General features: G+C 43.8%; 1 long non-coding RNA gene across 2 annotated transcripts; it reads right to left on the bottom strand.

Annotated features, from left to right (window-relative positions):
• Window positions 1–8,173: 8,173 nt before the first annotated feature.
• On the bottom strand, window positions 8,174–9,057 carry LOC127907956 (uncharacterized). 2 transcript variants are annotated; one of them, XR_008065728.1, is made up of 3 exons: window positions 8,543–8,694; window positions 8,457–8,499; window positions 8,174–8,327 (listed from the first exon to the last, which is right to left on the bottom strand). It is a non-coding gene; the product is annotated as an uncharacterized LOC127907956 (long non-coding RNA). The 2 variants fall into 2 exon arrangements; XR_008065727.1 differs by lacking the exon at window positions 8,174–8,327 and adding an exon at window positions 8,902–9,057 and having other exon boundaries at window positions 8,339–8,499; window positions 8,543–8,628.
• Between the last annotated feature and the right edge of the window lie 330 nt (window positions 9,058–9,387).

Here is a 9,387-nt window from a genome sequence, read left to right as displayed (position 1 = left end):
AAGATAGAGAGAGAGGTGTGAGAAAGAGAGGGAGGTCGATAGAGAGGGAGAGAGAGAGAGAGAGAGACTTGAGATGTTTAATCAGGTCACATTTTAAAGCGAACATCAGAGAAAACTGGCACATAAATCCTTCCAAGCATCAACAACTTCAGCCCTAAGGTGATGTGATTCTGGAAAGTAGTGTAGTCTAGCTGTTGTGGGTGACACAGCTGCCAGTGAGAAAAGTCTATTGGCAGATAGTGAAATCCTTTTAGGGGTCTTCTCTCTCTGCTGGCTTCGTTCCTCTTCCCCCTTAGGATGGGCTCGGAACATCACACTAATGGATGTCACCACACAACAAGGAAACTTCATCCGATCATCTTGTTTTGAAATATTTAAACTAAAAGCTCCAGAGCATTAAAGGCCCAGTGCAATCAACATTTTTATTTTTCCTGTGTTTTAGTAGTTCCACACTATGAGGTTGGAATAATGCTGTGAAATTGTGAAAACGTATGATAATGCCCTTTTAGTGTAAGAGCTGTATGAAAATACAGAAATTTCAGCCTGTTTTGGTGGGGTGGAGTTTTGGCCTGCCTGGTGACAAACAAAAAAGAGAGTTCCAATAACAGCTAGTTTTCAGTTTGTCCCTCCCCTTTCAAACCACCCTCCCCTCTCAAACCACTACCAGAGTCCTAGTAAAATTCTTGAGAAATGACTCTTTAATAAGAAGCTTTTTGCTTTTTTTAATACAATTTTAATTGAAAACAATCCCAGTAAGGTACTTAATTGTTACCGAGAAATGATTTGATATTGAGATAAAAACGGCTGCATTGGACCTTTAACTTCAACAAGGCATAACACAAACTACACACTCGGAGAAGACACACGTGACTGACTGACTGCCCACTGTCTGGGCTGTGGGAAAGACTTTGACGGAAACAAAAGATGACCGCCAGCCAACCGAGGACAACAGGAAATGTTCCTTTTGAAAAAGGTTAAAGATAAATGAGGAGAGAACATGGAAACAAATGTGCTTGTAAGAAATTAGACTCTTCATAATCACTAGTGCAAATTACGTTTACAGGGAATAACAAAATAAATTAGTAAAATTGTAAAAACAAATCTAATTGTGCTAGACCGTTTATAGATAAAAGGATATGTATCGTATTGTTTTAAATATGTGCTTTCCTCCTCCAAGAGAAGCACAGCTGTTTCAAAGGGGGCGTGGCTAGTGTCAAAAGCCTTCTGCAATGGAGGCTGGTTGGATACTCTGGTTCATCCTCGAACCGAACGAGGTAATCCAGAAGGGGAGGATACTCCTTAGTTCTCCTACTAACAATTTGACACTCTCCTTGACCGCCTATCAGTCGAGGATAGACTTTTTCCAAATGAGAATCTCCCAATGAGAGAACTGCTAGTAGTACAGAGCGGATACTGGACACTGTAAAACAGACTACCTCACATTTGTTTGTTTTCCCTTTCTTCTAAACCGCACACTGTGACTCTAACAAGTTAGTTGGGAATGAGAAACAGAGAGAGAGAGAAAGTGTAGAAACAAACAAAGAAAGCCAACCACCCAGTTCCACCTGGCAGCCTCTCGCTCCCCCATTACCCTGACACGAGTGACAGATGCCAGCTCTCCTGCTAAAGGGCGCATCACTCCTCGCCACCCCTCCGCCCGCCTGCACACCACCGCCCGCTGACAGGCCATTACTGCAGTAGGAAACGCAGCAACAACATGAATCACCCTGCAGCTGCCACTTCTCCTTTGACCAACCTAATTAAACAATTAGGCCGTTTGGTTTAACGATCAGTCATCATCGGAAGGACAAATGTGGGCTATGAAGACTCAGTACCATGGTGTGAATGCAGCAGAGGAGGGTGAAGAGAGTCTATGATACGACCATGGCATCTGATGGAGGTCAGAGCTGTATCATTGAAACTTTGTTATGAATCAGAATCTGAAATCTGGCAGTTATGTGATACTGTTACCCGGACTCTTCCCGTCGACTGTAAACTGTCAACGAAGAGAACACAGGTCCGGTTGGACTACTATTCAAACGAGGTAGTGTAAGATTACATTATTTGAGAATGTTGCCTATAGAAACGAGTCACATATTTTAGTGCAGATTCATCTAAACAATCATCAAACTGAAAACTGGGTTGTCAAAAAGGATTTATTCCAAACAATGTAGGCCTACGGCAAAACTTTTATTCATTATTCAATTGGTCACATATATATATATATATATATATATATATATATTTTTTAGATTATATTTCTCAAACCAAACATTTGTATAATACTAGGTCATTCTAATCTAGGGACACACAGTAAAATTGTGTATAATCTATATTCAGTCAGTTTTATTTGAATCCAGTCCAGTAATGAGTGTCTAAACCATCATGTTTAACAGGATTCTCAGGCTTGTCCTCACTAACCTCTCTCCCCCTGAGTTTGGGTCACACAGAGAGAGAGAGAGAGAGAGAGAGAGAGAGAGAGAGAGAGAGAGAGAGAGAGAGAGAGAGAGGTTAAAGAGTTTGTGAGGGGGAAGAGATGGAGTGAGAGGGCGAGAGATAGTTAGAGGGAGTAACAGAGAGAGAAAGAGAGCGAGAGAGAGAGAGCAACACAGTGAGAGAGGAGAGAGAGATCATTGCGAGAGCGACAGAAAGAGAGAGCCCTACAGTTTTACTGCAAACAGGCCGGGGGATTTAATCACAGTAAAACACTGCACTCTGCCTCTCCGACTTATTGTGGGTGTCAAAACATTTTACGAGAGCAACTGTGCCATCAGAGCCAGAGTCTGGCACCACACCAAAACGGTGTCCCCGTTCAAGACAAATCCGCAGTGGCCCTCCATATCACCTTATAACGTCTCGCCTTGCCTCACTTCAACCCAACTACTGTACGCCTGGGAGGGAAAAAACCTTATTGACATAAAACATCAGATAACATGAGTTAAACATCATATGTCATGTTTTGTGTTATGCTTATTGACATACAACATAGTAAAACGTGAGAAAGATGATCAAACTTCATAGCCTGTCATGTTTTGTGTTATGCCACTGCACCCTGAGGCGGTCCAAGTTCTGTGTTAAGTCTTAACAAACCTTTGAGAGTGGTATTGTTGTTATCATATTTGAAGTGGCCCTACAGTGCGTCATGCTCTGTTAGAGATTACACTAAACCACATCACTGTTAGATGGAGGAATATTTTCCACAAAGCACCCAAAGCTGCAAAATATACAACATTCCTGGACCAGCATGGGGTGAACAAGGGAGGGATGAAGGGATAGAGGGAAGGAAATGCCCAACAGATGGATGGCATGGATGAAAAGACAAAATGACACCGTTCAGATGGACCCGGGTAGCATTTAGACTCACTCAAACAGCCTGATCATTGCTATCATAATAAACCATTTATCTGAACATTCAGAGTCAACATATTCAAACACATGAAACCAATATCTGTATTTATCACCCATATATCAAGGGAGGATTTGATTTTCCATTCACCCTCTCTTACCAACGACAGAGCATTATTATAATGTGAATGTTTGATCAGTTTGAAAAGTCTTGGTCACTTGTTATATTCCCTGTCGTGTTGAGGTGTTTATTCTTAGGTTTAAGTCTGCTTATGTAATCACACCTGATTGCACTGCATTTGACCCCTTTTGACTGAGGGTCAACAGTAGTGCATTTAGAGGGAAGAGGGTGCCATTTCATATGCAACCTAAACAGCTGTGAGGTTAGGTTCTGTTGCCTGGTTACATTTCTCCTCTATCTATCATGAGGAAAGAATGATCTATCTAGCATGGACACACGGCTCGGCTAGGTGGTAAGCCTCCTGGTAAAGACGGTAGGGACGGGTTTCCTAGCAACCACAGCAACTATTGTCTCAGGCACCGGGTGGAACGATCTATGTCACTAATCCCGTTTTAGCGCCCGACTCCAATTTGGAACGGATCCGTTTTCTCACCGAGGAAATGTCTTGAAATTAAAAATGCATTTCAAAACCCATGCCAATAACTTCTGAATGTGTTAATTTGTTAAGAAATATGGCCTACTAAATGTATTATTTTTGTGCGTTGCTAGGGGCAACCCCGGTAGCTTTCTAAGCAACGGATGGTTTGGGTTGTGTGAGGAGAATCATACTGGAGTTGGAAAAGTTTTCATTCCTCTGAACCTAACTCACCTCAGCCAGATTGGAGTAGGTCTGGGGAGGGATGGAGGGAGAAAGGATGGAGGGAGGGAGGGAAGGAAGGAGAGAGGATGGGAAAGAGAGGTAGGAAGGGAGGGAGAGAGGTTAGGAAGGGAGAGCAATGAGCCTGGGTAACAGTGCCATCTATTGAACATCTATGTGTCTGGTTCTAGACTGTAGCTCCACAGCGACAGTCTATCTGTGCTCTAGCCATATATCAGATGCTCAAGCAGGAAGTTGCCTTCCAGCAGGCACAGATCTAGGTTCAGGTAACCATTTTTCCTTGATACATGGCTGTTGACTCGTAGGGTGTCTACAGCCATGCGTTAGAGCAACTAACCTTCCCTAAAACTCTGACCTTGAGGGACATTTGCTTAACACACACACAACCTATCTCTGTTTCCATTCCCAGCCCACCCCCACAAATGTAGCCTAATGGTTAGAGTGTTGGTCCAGTAACCGAAAGGTTGTTGAGCCGACAAGGTGAGACAAGGCACTTAGCTCTAATTGCTCCAGGGTCACGGTGAATAATGGCTGATCCCTGGCCTTGATCCCTTTACCCATTTGTACATGCAGTGGGGGACAAATATACCACCCCCTATTTGACCTTTGAAATATGTCAATGGATCATGCATCATGATACTCTCCTCTCGTGGAGGGCTTTCCATATCACTAAATGAATAACATTTGATAAATAACATACTCCAGTCCTAGCATGCAGCCGGATGAAAATATTAGTCCATTAGCGCCCTCATGAATCTGTCATGCCGGATATTTGTTACCGGAGGGGGAGGTTGGCATAATTTCATTCACAACAGACTAATCAAGGCTGACACTTGTCAAACAAAGCCCCAGCCTGGGTCCTGGCTCATCTCTCTCATCCCAGGGAAAAGTGTCTCATCCCTGGGTTAACGGCACAGGTTCTCCCTGGATAAATCACTGGAGGTCTGGGCTAACCGAGGGGGATAAGATGCATGCAACTATCCATCAGCTACAACGACTACATTCTAGCATTGATCAGGGGCTGTTTGTCATGTGGCATGGGGTTATGGGTTTATATCAAGGTGACGGTTCTATGGGGGAGCAATGAGGACAGAACCACAGTGTCTCTAGACCCTGGTCTTCCCTCTTTTCCCATCTATAGCAACTTGACATTTCCAGGTGTTTTCCTGAACACTCAATCTGACCAGGATTTTTTTTTTAGTTGTAGCCTTAATAACTTAACTGGAGTTTTTCCTGAACATTTCACCTGACAAGAAAAAAAAAACTCTAGTCAGGAAAAACCGTGTAAATGAGTCTAGACTATAATCTACTGTGTATATTAAGTATCTGTATCATGAGAACTCCTCTCATTAGAAAATACAGTGCCAGATCTTAGCATTGCAGCAGCAGTTGCATCCATGGATGGTTTCACTGTGAATATCAAACATGACATGGTGTGGGTGAATCAGCACCTCTATCCGGTCAGCTCATTCACTCCCACTGCGTGTTTTAATGTCATCATATCCCATGTTTTTCACACACTCTGCCTACTCTGTTTCAGATAAGGTGTCTGATGTTTTATTGAGATGTTTCATACAAATCTGACAGAGTTTTAGAGCTCAGACATACATGAAAAGGACAGCATGGTTTGAAGATTGAATATAGAAGATATTGGGCTCCATCTTGTGGTCAAAGTTGGAAATGGTCTATGTTCATTTTAGTAATCTCAGACATTTTCACAACAGACAACCAAATAGTATACTATTGTATACTGTTGTAGTGATACTTTCACCATTAATTTTGCAGACCCCACACTATCTGCCTGCAGTGTTACCTTTCTAAGTCCCGTGCCAGATTCTCTCTGTCATCTGTTGTCAGCCTAAGAAGTCTCAGGAATGTCTCTCTCTTTCCAAACTGCTGGGGAACTGGAATACACCGGCTGACCTCGCGGCAATGCCAACCCTCCTGCCTCTAATGGAATGTGAGAGAAGTGGGTCATGGGAAACCCGGTCCCCCCACAGATGCCCGAACCTGAGGAGACCTGCTTTAATTCAATTAGCTTAGATAGCGAAAGGAGGGAGAAAGATAAATCAAGACTGTGTGCTTGTTAGAGAAAGAGAGTGATTTTAACTTTCTTACCAGGCCACTGGCCTACATTGTGTGGAGACATACTATTCAAGGTTTTGATCATGTAGGTGGTATAAATCTAAATCAAATCAAATGTATTTATATAGCCCTTCTTACATCAGCTGATATATCAAAGTGCTGTACAGAAACCCAGCCTAAAACTCCAAACAGCAAGCAATGCAGGTGTAGAAGCACAGTGGCTAGGAAAAACTCCCTAGAAAGGCCAAAACCTAGGAAGAAACCTAGAGAGGAACCAGGCTATGAGGGGTGGCCAGTCCTCTTCTGGCTGTGCCGGGTGGTGATTATAACAGAACATGGCCAAGATGTTCAGATGTTGATAAATGACCAGCATGGTCAAATAATAGTAATCGCAGTGAACAGGTCAGGGATCCATAGCCGCAGGCAGAACAGTTGAAACTGGAGCAGCAGCAGCACGGCCAGGTGGGCTGGGGACAACAAGGAGTCATCATGCCAGGTAGTCCTGAGGCATGGTCCTAGGGCTCAGGTCCTCCGAGAGAGAGAAAGAGAGAATTAAAGAGAGCATACTTAAATTCACACAGGGCACCGGATAAGACAGGAGAAATACTCCAGATATAACAGACTGACCCTAGCCCCCCGACACATAAACTACTGCAGCATAAATCCTATGATACCCCCGGACAGGGCCAAACAGGCAGGATATAACCCCACCCACTTTGCCAAATCACAGCCCCCACACCACTAGAGGGATATCTTCAACCACTAACTTACCATCCTGAGACAAGGCCGAGTATAGCCCACAAATATCTTCGCCACGGCACAACCCAGGGGTGCGTCACCTGAGTGGGTTGAGTCACTGACGTGGTCTTCCTGTCTGGGTTGGCACCCCCCTTGGGTTGTGCCGTGGCGGAGATCTTTGTGGGCTATACTCGGCCTTGTCTGGTATACCCTGAAGTGTGATTGTATTTTGGGTAATACAGGGAGGGCTAGGGGAAATAACGTGCTGGAGAATCATACAGTATTAGGGCCCATAAGGACATAGATCAGGGCTCTTCAAACTTGTTCCTGGAGAGCTATCGTCCTGTAGGTTTTTGCTCCAACCTTAATCTAGCGCTCCTGATTCTAATAATTAGCTGTTTGATAAACTGAATCGGGTTAGTTACAACTGGGCAATGGTGGAAAAAGTACCCAAATGTATTTTCAAAATCCTTATATTAAACAAACCAGACGGCACCATTTTCTTGTTTGTTATTTATTACCGATAGCCAGAGGCACACTCCAACGCTCAGACATCATTTACAGATAGCCAGAGGCACACTCCAACGCTCAGACATCATTTACAGATAGCCAGAGGCACACTCCAACGCTCAGACATCATTTACCGATAGCCAGAGGCACACTCCAACGCTGAGACATCATTTACAGATAGCCAGAGGCACACTCCAACGCTCAGACATCATTTACAGATAGCCAGAGGCACACTCCAACGCTCAGACATAATTTACAGATAGCCAGAGGCACACTCCAACGCTCAGACATCATTTACAGATAGCCAGAGGCACACTCCAACGCTCAGACATCATTTACAGATAGCCAGAGGCACACTCCAACGCTCAGACATCATTTACAGATAGCCAGAGGCACACTCCAACGCTCAGACATCATTTACAGATAGCCAGAGGCACACTCCAACGCTCAGACATCATTTACAGATAGCCAGAGGCACACTCCAACGCTCAGACATAATTTACAAACAAAACATTTGTGTTTAGTGAGTCCGCCAGATCAGAGGCAGTAGGGATGACCGGGGATGTTCTCTTGACAAGTGTGTGAATTGGACCATTGTCCTGTCCTGCTAAGTATTCAAAATGTAATGAGTACTTTTGTGTGTCAGGGAAAATGTATGGAGTAAAAAGTTAATTATTTTCTTTAGGAATGTAGTGAAATAAAAGTTGGCAAGATATCAATAGTAAAGACAGGTACAGATACCCAAAATTCTACTTGGATTGAAAACCTTACAGGAGGGTAGCTCTCCAGGAACAGGGTTGGATTTAAAACCTACAGGAGGGTAGCTCTCCAGGAACAAGGTTGGATTTAAAACCTACAGGAGGTTAGCTCTACAGGAACAGGGTTGAGGTTAAAACCTACAGGAGGGTAGCTCTCCAGGAACAAGGTTGGATTTAAAACCTACAGGAGGTTAGCTCTACAGGAACAGGGTTGGATTGAAAACCTACAGAAGGGTAGCTCTCCAGGAACAGGGTTGAGGTTAAAACCTACAGGAGGGTAGCTCTCCAGGAACAGGGTTGGATTGAAAACCTACAGGAGGGTAGCTCTCCAGGAACAGGGTTGGATTGAAAACCTACAGGAGGGTAGCTCTCCAGGAACAGGGTTGAGGTTAAAACCTACAGGAGGGTAGCTCTCCAGGAACAGGTTCCAGGAACAGGGGATTAAAAAACCTCCAGGAACAGGAGGGGTAGCTCTCCAGGAACAGGGTTGGATTGAAAACCTACAGGAGGGTAGCTCTCAGGAACAGGTTAAAAACAGGTTTCCAGGAACAGGGTTGAAAACCTACAGGAGGGTAGCTCTCAGGAGGGTAGCTCTCCAGGAACAGGAACAGGGTTGGATTGAAAACCTACAGGAGGGTAGCTCTCCAGGAACAGGGTTGGATTGAAAACCTACAGGAGGGTAGCTCTCCAGGAACAGGGTTGAGGTTAAAACCTACAGGAGGGTAGCTCTCCAGGAACAGGGTTGGATTGAAAACCTACAGGAGGGTAGCTCTCCAGGAACAGCGTTGGAGAGCTCTGACCTAGTTTATTCTCCTAGTACCACTGACATTGTATGAATTAATATTATTTTATAGGATAGCATAGGATGTTTTGATGTTTTATCTTTAGGAATAAGTAACCAATGTATATAAATAATAATAACTATGTTCAGTACACCTGCATTAGTGTATACATTCATTGTTAATTTCAGATCATCATCCAGAAATACATGTTATAAAAGTTTATAATGCAACATTGTGTCAAACAACTTCAAGTGACGTCAATTCAGCAACAACAACACATGCAACATCTCAATCTGACCACTAACAGGCACCATTAAACCCTATCGTTAA

Source organism: Oncorhynchus keta, chromosome 16, assembly GCF_023373465.1.
Source record: "Oncorhynchus keta strain PuntledgeMale-10-30-2019 chromosome 16, Oket_V2, whole genome shotgun sequence".
NCBI classification, from domain to species: Eukaryota; Metazoa; Chordata; class Actinopteri; order Salmoniformes; family Salmonidae; genus Oncorhynchus; species Oncorhynchus keta.
Note: the sequence above shows the minus strand (reverse complement) of the source record. Positions and strands in the feature narration are given on the sequence as shown.